This window comes from Temnothorax americanus, unplaced genomic scaffold, assembly GCF_048541705.1.
Source record: "Temnothorax americanus isolate GAGA-0224 unplaced genomic scaffold, ASM4854170v1 Scaffold48, whole genome shotgun sequence".
NCBI classification, from domain to species: Eukaryota; Metazoa; Arthropoda; class Insecta; order Hymenoptera; family Formicidae; genus Temnothorax; species Temnothorax americanus.
Genome location: NW_027509635.1, coordinates 545682 through 558565, shown reverse-complemented (window position 1 = coordinate 558565; position 12884 = coordinate 545682). Strand labels below are relative to the sequence as shown.

The following is a 12884-nucleotide window of genomic DNA, read 5'->3' as shown; positions in this document are numbered from 1 at the left end:
TGAGATCCTGTACATGCACGTGACGGTACCATTTTCCCTGGCGGCTACGGAGGTCGACTATTACTGGCGAGATGATGCGACGAACTTCGAGTGGACCGATAAATTTTGGCGCGAGCTTCGCGTTGAATGCGGCTTCTTTGTTAGACAGGGGTCGGTCGCGCTTCCACACCCACTCCCCGATTCGCGGTCGCCAGTCCCGGCGGCGGAGATTGTAATGTTTTTCCTGGCGTTGGAAGGCGCGGGCTAATTGAACGCGCACGAGCTCGTACGCCTCGTTCAAACGACGGTGTACCGGTGTGGCCGGACCGGCCGCGGACGGTAGGCCATTTTCCCCGGGGCGGCGTAGTTCGCGGCCGTGATTTAAAAACGCGGGTGTGTAACCGGTCGCGTCGTGCGTTGCGGTGTTATATGCGAACTGGAGTTCTGGCAGGTGCGCGTCCCACGTTTTATGTTTCTTGGCGTACTGCGCTATCATTGTTTTAATGACGCGATTAGTTCTTTCTACGGGGTTGCAGTGGGGTGCGTATGCCGGCGTGAAACGTTGTCGGATACCGCACTCGTTTAGTAGTTGCGCGAGTTGTTTTGACTTTAGTTGCGTACCATTGTCCGAAAGAATCTCCTCCGGACAGCCGTGTCGGAGGATGATGGTTTCGGTAATATGCTTTACGATCGCGGGCGCGGTGGCGCGTCGTAGCGGGCGGAGCTCGACCCATTTCGTAAAACGGTCTTGCATATTGAGCAACCATATGTGCCCGGCGGCGGATCGTGGCAACGGACCGACGAGGTCGATGGTGACCTGTTGCCATGGTCGTTCGAGGGCGGTCGGGTGCAGCTGGCCGGCTGGTTTTTCCTGCGCCACCTTATGTGCGAGACAGGTCGCGCATTCGCGGACGTACCGTGCGATATCGCGGAACATGCCGGGCCAGTAAAATCGTTGCGCGATCCGCGCGATTGTTTTGGCGATCCCCAAGTGGCCGGCGGTCGGGGCGTCGTGGTACCGCGCGAGAATCTCGGGGCGTTGATCCTTCGGCACGCACTCTTTCCACTGTTCGTCTGCCGGTGTATCTTTAAAATCGAGACTGTGGAGCACGTGCTTCCACAGTCGGCCCTGGTCTATTCGAAAATCGGGCGCCTCGTGGGGCGCGGTTTCGGCTGCATGCCACATGCGCGTATACCATGGGCACTTCGGGGCGGTGACGCTGAGGAGCTCGGATTGCCTCGACAGCGCGTCCGCCACCTTGTTCAGTGTCCCTTTGCGGTATTTAACGTCGAAGTCGTACTGCTGCAATTCAAAGGACCAACGTCCCAATCGGCCGGACGGCGACTCTAGTTTCTGTAGCCACTTTAACGATTGGTGATCCGTGATCACCGTGAACCGGTACCCCTCGAGGTAATCGCGCATCCGCCTAATTCCCCATACGACTGCCAGACACTCCAGTTCGGTAGCGCTATAGTTTCGCTCGGCGTGATTCAATGTGCGGCTAGCGTACGCGATGACACGCTCGCCCTCCGGAAAGTACTGCGTGAGTACGGCTCCCAGACCCGTGGTGCTGGCGTCCGTCTGGAGGTGAAATTGCCGCGTAAAGTCCGGACAGGCAAGGACCGGCGCGGTGGTCAGCGTGCGTTTGAGTGTGTCGAACGCGTTTTGCTCGGCCTCCCCCCAGGCCCATCGGGCCTGCTTGCGTGTCAGCGCGGTGAGCGGCGCGGCGAGGGTGGCGAAGTCTTTGATGAACCGGCGGTACCAGCTCGCGAGCCCTAAAAATTGTCGGATGTGTCGTACGCTCTGGGGCACGGGCCAGTTCGCGACGGCGCTAACCTTGTCTGGGTCGGTGCGGATGCCGTCGCGGTCGACGATGTGGCCGAGATACTTGATACGGTCGGTACAGAAACGGCATTTTTCCGGGTTAATCCTTAGCTTCGCGGCCCGGAGTCGGCGGAAAACTTCGCGCATAACGCGTAGGTGCTCCTCGAACGTTTCAGTGGCAATCACGATGTCGTCCAAGTATACGAACACGTGCGGCCATAATTCGGGGCCGAGGATTGAGTCGAGCAAGCGCTGAAAAGTCGCCGGGGCCGAATGCAAGCCGAATGGCATAACCCGGAATTGCATCAGCCCTTTGCCGGGGACCGTAAATGCGGTTACGGGTCGGCTCTCCGGCGCGAGGGGCACCTGCCAGTACCCGTTTTTTAGATCGAGGGTTGACAAGTACCGAGCCCCCCGTAATCTATCTAGCGTCGCGGTGATTTGCGGTAGTGGATACGCGTCTTTTTCGGTAAGCTCGTTAACCCAGCGGAAATCAATGCAAAAACGCGGTTTGCCGTCTTTCTTTCGTACGATCACGATCGGCGAGCTCCAGGCGCTGTGCGACGGCTCGATGATGCCGTCCTGCAGCATTTTTTCGACTTCTGCGTCTATGATCGCCTGCATCGCAGGGTTCCGCGGTCGATACCTCTGCTTAACCGGGCGGTCGGTTTTTTACGCGGATTATGTGTTCCCCGCGGTCCGTGGGGCCCTGCACCCCTTCGAACTGCGCGAGTTCGTCTGCCAGAAAACGGCGGAGGCGGTTCTCCTCGGTCGCCGCGTCCTCCTCGTGAATGCCCCCGACGGTGGCTGCTATCGTGTCGGCGCTGGGTGGCGGCGGGGGCAGGATGGCGAAATCCATTTTGCCCCACAGGTCTACGCCTATCAACATGTCGCAGTCTAGCTTGGGCATGATTTGGAACCGGTGCCAAAACATGCGTCCTTGTACGGTCACGGGGAACGTAATTAGACCCGGGATGTCCGCGCGCGTCCCATCGGCGAGATATACCCGCCCGGTAATTGTCGTGATTGTGAAGTTTGCCGCCAACGTTTCCGCGGTGCTCGCGTTCACGAAGGAGGCTTCGGACCCGGTGTCTAAGAGAGCGTCGAATGTTTGGCCCGCTACGCGGACGCTCAGGTGCGGACGCGGTTTGTACGTTATGCGGAGGACCGGGGGGCGGCCGCCTCTTCCCCGGCCCGCGTGGCATTTCCCGACGGCGGGTGACAATCACGCGTAAACACGCCGTCCCGCCCACATTGTGAGCAAAACCGTTTGGGTGGCCGGCGGCAATCAAAACGGGTGTGCCCGCGCTGTTTACAGCGCCAGCAACACTCGTGTCGGTCGTATGCGGTAGCGGCGAGCGCGGGTTGCGGGGCGGCAGGCTGTCGCGCGCGAGTCCGCTCTTCGATGCGCTCGAACTCTTCCGCCTGGCGCAGGATCTCGCGCGTCCGGGTGACGGAATCGCGTCGGATGTAGAGCTGGTACCGCGGGTGCATATTATCGTAGAGCGCGTCGAGTCGGTCTTCCTCTGTGAACCCGGTCGCTCGGCGCATCATGGTGAGCATTTCGGTGGCAAATTTGCGGTACGGTTCGTCTGGTCGCTGCATTCGCGTCTGTATTTCGCGAATGAGTTGAGCGCGGTATCGTCGCGGGAGGTAATACTCGCGGAAATCGGCGTGGAAGTCCTCCCAGCCCTGCCATGTGTGCCGGTTATTTCGGTACCAAAGAAGCGCGTCGCCCTTAAGTAACTCCGGAAGCCCCGCCAGTATTTGCGCGCCGGAAATCTGGTACGCGTCTTTAAGTTCCTCTAGCCGCTCGAGAAACGCGACGGGATCTTTGCCATCAAAATGGCACCCCCATTTTCTTATTTGATCCACGACTTGACCGGGGAGTCCGGCCGGGCGGTCGCTTGCCGCCGGAAAGAAAACTTCGTACGGGGTTGCCGGAGCCGACGGCGGGCCGGTCGTTGTCGGCGCGAGGAGCGATCCCGGCGGCGGTATGACGATCGGAGGCACCGTTTTCGTCTCGTTGCCCCCCGCGGCGTCGGTTCGCGTCATCTCGGGATGATCGGTCGCATGAGCACTCAGGCGTTGCCGTAGCTCGTCCATCGTGCCGCCGGCGTCGAGTTCGCGTCGCGTGAGTTCTTCGATTAACTCGTTTTTCGGTAGTTTATATATCCACGCTTTGGCCATTGCGTATCCTGGTCTTCTGTCTCTCGGAACGATCAAAACGGTCCCTGTTCGGGCGCCATGTAACGGCCTGCCTTTTGGCTGTTTTTATCGAACGCGGACTAGCTCGCCGGACCAGGAGTTCGATGGTAGGCCCAGAGACAGAAGGCAGTTTTGATACGAAACGTGGTTTATTACAGTGGTTCAATTACAGAGTACGGAAACGCATTCGGTTTATGCGGCGGACGCGGGCGGATCATATGCTATAAGACAGCCGCGATAAGTACAACGCATTCGGTGTATGCGGCGGACGCGAGCGGATTATATTCTATAAGACGGTCGCGATAATTACAAATTTCGGGAGCGCATCTGATTTATGCGGCGGACGCGGGCGGATTATATGCTATGAGACGGCCGCGAGAATTACAACGCATTCGGTGTATGCGGCGGACGCGGGCGGATTATATTCTATAAGACGGTCGCGATAATTACAAATTTCGGGAGCGCATTCGGTTTATGCGGCGGACGCGGGCGGATTGTATTCTATAAGACGGTCGCGATAGTTACAAATGTCGGGAGCGCATTCGGTTTATGCGGCGGACGCGAATCAGGTGGTCCGCACCGGCGCGATGCGGTACGCGTGCGAACGGGCCTTGAGGCCGGCCAATGGCTGGTCGGCCCGCGGCGCGAGAATCGCGGCGCGGGCGCGTGTGTGTTATCCGGCGCGGTTTCTTTTCTCGCGATATGATCCGGTGTTAATTATGCGGCGCGGAGGTAAGGGAAACGAACGGCCAGGGGCTAGGCTGGTCGATCGGTTGACGAGGAGGTCCGACTGTTCCGGCGGCAAGAACTCTTGTCGAGAGGCCGAGCACGCTCGACCCCTGGTTACCGTGGCAGACGGGGTGTCCCGGGTAGGAAGGCGGTCAGCGCTCGAGAACTCTCGAGCGAGGCACAGAACGCTGTACCCCGTTTCGTGAGCTGGCCTAGGAAGCGGAAAGGTACTCGTCTCCGAGGGTAGCGGAGCACAGGTAGCTAAGCTCGGATTGCGAGTGTCGATCTGTCGCGGCGCCGGTATTTTATACTCGCCCGGGTGGTACGCTAGGGAGGGGAGGCCGATTCCCGCGTGAGCCGCGCCGCCGGCGGAGCGGAGCGGGATCGGCGTGGCGGTAAGCGTGCTCGCGCTCGGCGGCGTTCGGCTCCCCTCGGTGTCTGTCGGAGACCCGGGAAGATGTCGGTGCGGCGGAGTGCCGCGCACACGATCGCAGTTTCTTCGTTTAAAAAATAAGGTGGGCGCACCGCGCCCTTTCCTCGCCTGACGGGGATCGTCGGGCGGCATCCGGCAGTTCTTCGCCGGGAATGATGCATGTGTGGGGGTGCATCGTTACAACTTCAGCAATACAACCACTCTCGCTTTCTTCCACACCTTTGGAAAGCAGTTGGTACTCAGGCACACATCATACACTCTCTTCAGCCATCCCGGAATTGCGCGCCAAACGGCACGCACCATTTCCGCCGTGATTCCATCCAACCCGGGTGCCTTACCCACTTTCATCGCCCTTACAGCCACATCCACTTCATTCCAATTGAACGTTCTTTCAGTCATCTCTCTCTCTGCCAATCGTACATCTTCCATTCCCGTGTCCGGGAAGAAGCGATCTAGCAGCACATTCGCACTCTCCTCCCACGTACTCGTTGTCCTATCACCCACTCTCATAGCGCTCAGTCTATCACGTCCGTATTTACACATGCATACTTTATACACATCACCCCACGGATCCTGATTTCTCTTGTCACTCACGAACTGTCTCCAGTTCTCCTCTTTCACTCTCCATATCATTCTTTTCTACTCTCTGAGTGTACTTTTGTACGCATTCAAACATCCTTCCACTCGATTCCTATCTCTCCCTTTCATTCGCTGGTAGGCACGCCTACGATTCCTCACATCCTTCTTCATGCGCTCAAGCTCATTCGTCCACCACACAAACTTCCTCGCAACCCCACACACTCGCCTTTTCATTCTATTATCATTCGCCCTCAGGATCCATGATGTGACACGCGCATCGCCAAGCTCTCCGCGTCGCAGTCATCCATCACATTCACAGCATCCTCCGACGCATACTCCACTAGATCGCTCGTGTAACCCTCCCAGTCCACGTCTTCACACACCCATCTACGCATACCTTCCATCCGCTCAGCTTTCTCGCCATAGGTCATACGTATCAGCAACACATTATGGTCGCTGATACCCCAATCGCTCTTGACTCCCCATTCGTACCGGCACCCCCCAAGCGCATCGCTTACGAGAGTCATATCGATGTCGCTTTCCCCATTGGGTCCGCTAAACGTGTAACTCTCGCTCGGCTCATTCAACACAATAATACCGTTCGCGACAATCCACTCCTCAAGCATTCTGCCACGCATTTCGCTTTCTCTACTGCCGCCCCTACCCTTGCGACCGTGCGCAAGCGCGGTCCGCGTCGCGGAAACCCCGGAGCTTCAGGTGGTGCTGCGGCGCCTTTCAGGGAAGGCAGTGCGGCTGTTGGCGAAGCAGACGGGCCCAGAGGATGTGGCCGTGCCGGTAGGGGAGACCCGGGAGCAGGCCCTAAGTCCGACAGACGAGCTCGGGGTGCCTACTGACATGGGTAGGCTCCTGCAAATCGTGGAGATGCTCGAGGCTGAGCTGCCCGAGATCCTTGGGTCGGAGACGCAGGGGACCGTGGCGCCGGGAGAGAAAGAGACGACCGGGGGCGATCCCGCCATGGGCCACCACAAGCCCGTGGGGTCATTTAGGAGGCCGCAGGGGAGCGGCGGCTCCAACATCGACGAGGCGGAGCCCCGTCGAGAGTAGTTATAAGATTAGCGATCGCGTTCCGAGGATGGGAACACGATGATCCAACGCACTTAATGTTTCCTCGTCGCACGCGGCGGGGTACAATGCTTTTGTTTATTTTCCCGTGAGATCACAGTGCGAATGTCGGTCCCATCCGGCGCATTAGTAATTATAGGTTTATTTTGCCGCGACAATAGTTTTTGTTTATTTTCTCTTTTACGTTCAGTTTCGGTTGTTTTGGAGACGATGGAGATACGCGACATTAATTTGTTCCCGTCGGCGCGGGTACGGGAGGTCACGCAGCGGCGTGACAGGGCGAAGGCCCAACCACACTTTCCAGGAACAGGTTCCCGTGCGGACAGCCGGTAGGTTGCCGCACACTGGGGAGGACGAAAGCGCGCGGATGCGACATGGCGGACCGTCCGGGAACTTGCGCTAGGGGCGTCGTCTACGGGAGTTGCGTGCTCCCGACGCCTAGGGGCACGTCGCCGAGCCCACGAAACCAACTCCCGTCGAGATTGGTCGGCCGGGGAACAAAATGGCGGACCGTCCGGGAACTCGCACTAGGTGCGTCATCCACGGGAATTGGTCATTCCCGACGTCTAGGGGCACGTCGCCGAGCCCACGAAATCAACTCCCGTCGAGATCGGTCGGCCGGGGAACAAAATGGCGGACCATCCGGGAACTCGCACTAGGTGCGTCATCCACGGGAGTCGGACACTCCCGACGTCTAGGGGCACGTCGCCGAGCTCACGAAACCGGGTCCCGTCGAGATCCGTCGGCCGGGTGGCAAAATAGCGGACCGTCCGGGAACTCGCACTAGGTGCGTCGTCTACGGGAGTTAGACACTCCCGACGTCTAGGGGCACTTCGCCGAGCCCGCGAAACCGGGTCCCGTCAAGATCTGTCAGCCGGGTAGCAAAATGGCGGACCGTCCGGGAACTCGCACCAGGTGCGTCATCTACGAGAAAAAGACGTCCACGATTGTCGGGGACGTCCGTACGAGCGTCCGAATCCGATCGCCGGCGAAATCCGACGATCGGGGACAAAGTTAGAAAACCGTCCGCCATCTCGCGACCTGGACATCGGCTGCGGGGAGAAACCGCGGGAAGCGTGATACCAGGTTCGGAATAAGCCCCGAGGGGGGTCGGCGTCGTCGGCGAGCCTGATGCTCTGCACCCGGGCGTCTTCTTCAGAGAAGTCGCCCGGATGGGGATACTAGAGGGAGTAATAGACCTGGCGCACGGGTCGGCGTCAACGGCCGAGCGAAAGTAAAAATTTTGGAAAACGACTATCCTGTTGCCAGGACGGAGCGACCGCGCGAACGCAATAAGCATGGAAATTTCCACGGGGATCGGCGCAATCGGCGTAAACACCCGCGTGGAAAATTACCGGCGGCCGACGCGTAGACAACGGCGAGAGAAAGCGGGAGATACGCCCAAGTGGGGATATACGGTACCAATAGTGGGGAGCCCAAGCGTGACGGGCAACTCGAGGCAGTCTCTCGGGGATGTTCGTGCGTATAACACGTAATAAGATTCGCTCCGTGTCGTCGCGCTAAGTCACCGCGATCGTCATACGAGTTCGAGAATTACGGCTCGCCAACATTCGTAACAACCGGGAACGCCCGCGGAACGCGTTAATTGTCGTCTTTACACTGACGAACGGCCTTTTTAGACCGAAATAACTTCGTGCGTCGTAGATAAACGGGGCGTGTGTGCCTACGTATACGAGCGTCCGACATTTTTTGTGACTTCAACTTCTGTGAACAACCAACACTGAAAATAAATTATATTGAATAAATTAAACAATATTTTCATAAAACATATCGAGAATTTATTAAATTGGACTTACCTTCTGACGGCCTGATCCATTGTCGTCGATCACTCGAAGTCCCTCGTTGATCCTGGATTCCGGTGGCAGCGACAATCCTGATCGATGACGGCGATGATCCAGCGGTGGCAGGAACCTGAAAAAAGAAGAGAACTAGTCTGATTGATTGTTCGAGATATCGTTCGTTACTTACCTTCTCGGTGGTTCAAAGGTCAAACCGAGTGGCGACCGTTGATTTCAAGGGACACGTAGCGTTGATTCGTGCCTCCAATAGTACCGTCCGGTTACACCCTTACTGTACCATAAGGGAGAGACGGCATTCGCATCCATACCCACCAGCACACGCTTTCCTCTGGTTACCATTCGCACCCTGTCCATGTACGCCAGATAAGGCTCGATGTCCTCACCAAACCGGCAGTACACGGACACTACATACATCTCGCCGAAGTCTCCCTTCAGCCATACACACACGCCATACTCATCCGAGCACTCCCTTACACACAACACATCGAGATTGGGATCATTCACCACCACTGCTGCTTTGACATACTCGCTCTCACTCACAATCATGATGTAAAAAGAAAGGTGTTTCATTGCGCATAATGGCGGCCAAATACGGAGCAGCCAATCAAATTCACTCCCCAAATGTAGCGCAAAATTCTAATGCAGTATTGGAAAAAATGTAAAGAAAAGTTGTAAATGTAAAAAAAATACAAACAAAATTAAAAATTTTTAAAGTAATAAAAGACTACGTAAATAAAAATACGTGATATAATTTGAAATGATAAAATCATTAACCTAGATTGATTAGGCCGGTTCTACAATCAGTCGTATGTCGTAGGCTGCGGTCCACTTGACGCTACAAATGCTTTGGAGCGTTCTTCTTCTCCTTCTTTCTTCATTGAAAGAAAAGAGAAGAGGAATGCTTCGAAGCATTTGTAGCATCAAGTGGACCGCAGCCGTAGTCGGATGTCGGAACGCAGCCGACGAAATAAGAATTTCTTTTTCGAAAACAAATTTTCTTCATTGAACCATTAGTTACGTTATAAAATGCTGTTATTGATACAATGGCTGTTGCAATGCCTTATTAATATAAACCTATGATAATATTAAATATAAGATCGGACTATGTAGACCGCTCTAAGTTTTAGAATCCGTGCTATTCATAAAAAATAAGTATGTAAAAGTAAGTATATAGATGTTAGTATATATAATATAATAATAACAAATAAATAAATGCATTTATATTTTATAACGTTATTTTATTTTTATCAACATTTTCTTTATTAGACAGTTTATATATTTTTTTTGATTTTTTCTTACGTATGTTATTTTCTACTATCTCTTTGTTAAGTTTTCTCAGTCTTATATAAGTTCTTGTGCGAACTAAACACGCAAAACTTCTTTAGGAAAAATATTATTTGTTTTTATTGATACAATGTCAGTTAATTTTTCAAAGATCTTATTTTCAGTGCTAAAAGAATCACCATAGAATTTTACAAATTCTGTATCCATGACTTCAGCTGCTTTTAAGAAGTCTGCGGATGGATACATGCAGTTTCCTCTTGATATTGTACAAAGCCAATCATTAGGTGGATTGGGTAAAGACTTTGTTGAAATTTCTAAGTTAGTATAGCGATTTCGGAATCTATGAGCTACATAACCGGTTATATATAATATATAATTCTGCAATGATCCGCCGTGTGTCAAACGCTCGGACACAGACTCCCGTTTATGCCTCCTGCGATTTGAACCCGGAAGACAGCGTGAATTAGATATCACTCTACGGCCTTCCTCAGTCTTGTCCGCTTCTGCCTCTTGCAAAAGTTCCTACAAAGCACACATATCAATCTATACATCTTAACACAATAGCATTTTTATGTTCAATACATAATATTTCAAAGCCCGTACGTACTTTAAAAAGATTAGACTTTCCTTCCCGATCTTTCGGACATTTGTATGTTATAGCTTCATCCAGTAAAGCCCGTAACTCATTATCATTTAGCATAGACAGAAAGGAAGGCTGAAGGCACATGCGGCGGCTAACAATCTAGTTTCTGTAAACAAAATATAGTATGTAGCTTATTAATAATAACTTGGCACATTTCAAGATGGTCAAGACAAACCTCTTATCGTAGTAGCCGTAGATTCGTTGGGCCCAAGAAACTACGCGGATCACTTCCCCTTGTGGCCGAAGGCACGGTGGAGCCAGGCGCGTTTCAAAAGTTGGGCACACTCTGGGTATCTCAACGACAACCAATTGCGAACTATTGGTGGAGGACGGTTTGTGGAGGACGGTTCTCTGGCCGGCTTGCCGAATTTGAGGAATCTGATACTGCGCGACAACGCCTTCGTCACGTTCTCGGAGTCGTTGGATCGCCGGTTGGATCTAAGCGAGAATCCGCTCATGCGGCGGCTAACAATCTAACCTCTTACATATCACGGAAGTAGCCATGTTGCTTTTTACATTTGGGGAGGCTTTTTGATTGGTCAGAAGGCAGCCATTATTTTAGACCACTGCGCATCTCGGGAATGAAACACCTTTCTTTTTACATCATGCTCACAATCACATCCATTCGTAGCGGGAGTCCAACTACCCTTCCATCCTTCACACACGGTTCCTGCAGCAGTGCCACACTCACTCTACGTTCACACAACATTTCACCCAGATCACACATAACCGCATACGCTCTCTGACAATTATACTGTACCACATTCATACTCGAGACATCCTGCGGGTCCTGCCTAGCCATTGTCAATGGTGCCCGCATACCTGTCCCTGGCTATCTTATACGAGGGACACCCCACGTCGTTAACCGCGTGACTCGCCGGCCGTAACCATCTTTGGCAGACCGCGCATACTTTCGGCCCTGTCGCGTTAGGACACTTGTCCTGTCGATGGCCGTCGAGGCCACAGTGGGAACAGGCATCCTTCGCCGCTTTACAATATTTCGCGACACGGCCCAGATCCAGACATCTATAGCATCTGGTCAACGACGTAAAGTCCGCGACCCTACAGCTCCTCCATCCTACATAAATACGCGACGCCTTCTTAAACCTGTCACGCATGCCAGGCGTTACCTCTACTACCCAGTTGACAGTTTCCTCGTCACCTTTGCCCATCCTAAATCGGAATACGACTTCCTCCAGATAGGTTCTCTCTCCCACCCCCTGGAGGAGCTCCGGGTTCTGCCTAGCTATCGCTTGGGGGACTGAATTGACCTCTAACACCCTGGGCACGTCATATAAAATTATACGGGGCCTTCTGGCCGTCGGCAGAGCCGCCGTAAGCCCCTTCTCTCTAATAGCCTGATTGGCTACCAGCTTATCTACATCCTCCTTCGAGTGTGTCTGTACCACTACTCTGCCGTCCCTAGTCTTCCTAACATTTCTAATTCTAATGTTAGACGCTACCGGATCAATCGCCCCCAGCAGCGTCTTTCTCACCTCGTCCACCGATTTCTTTTCGGCCTTACTGGCCACGACCACCGAGTAATCCCTTGTCTTGTTTGGTTTCGGCACCACAGAAGCCCCCGCCTCGATCTTGCGACGAGGCTTCTTCTGCCTATTGACCACATCGGCAAACGTGGCTGGCGGTGGTCTGTTCGCCTCCGACCTCTCCGCCAGACGACCCCTCAAGAACGTGTTTTCGCACCCCAACTGCATGACTAACTTATTGGTCTCGCTGAACAGCGCAGAGACCTTTTGTGCCGCTAACTTGCTGAATTTAGCATTGGGGTCCGACAAAATGCACTCCAACTTGAGTCGGATGTCATGCATCGTCCCAGCAGCCAATATTTCTTTTTTCCCCGCACCGTCCCGAACAAATACGTCGTCGTCGCCAGACTCGCTGTCATTCGCGCTCTCGCTGCTGTCACCCAACGTGGGCAGGGCCGAGTTTGCCCGTTGCTGGCCGGTTCCTCCGGCCATACCTCCTCCTACCGCTTCGTTCGACTCGCTCTGCGTGACCCTCATAATAGTGTGAGAGCCAGGCGGGCTTCTCCTCAACTTCCAACTACGTTTGAACGTACGTTGGAGTAGTGGATCACCCACCAAGCTCTCCTCGTCCGTCCCTGTCTCGTCTAGCGTCTGTATGTTTGCCCACTTTTTTAGATCGTGCGTGGGTGTCTTCTCCGAGACCTTCGCGTCAACTTTAGACAGTGCCACCGTCACTGCCTTCGTAATTACTTTTTGTCCAGACACCGTCTTAGTCTCAGTCTTGTCCGTATCCGATGCCTTGTCCATTTTTGTT

The 12884-nt window shown here is 54.1% G+C and overlaps 1 long non-coding RNA gene across 1 annotated transcript; it reads right to left on the bottom strand.

Annotated features, from left to right (window-relative positions):
• Nucleotides 1-10328: 10328 nt before the first annotated feature.
• LOC143903527 (uncharacterized) lies at nucleotides 10329-11134 on the bottom strand. The gene is made up of 3 exons (XR_013258737.1): nucleotides 10759-11134; nucleotides 10548-10689; nucleotides 10329-10462 (listed from the first exon to the last, which is right to left on the bottom strand). It is a non-coding gene; the product is annotated as an uncharacterized LOC143903527 (long non-coding RNA).
• Between the last annotated feature and the right edge of the window lie 1750 nt (nucleotides 11135-12884).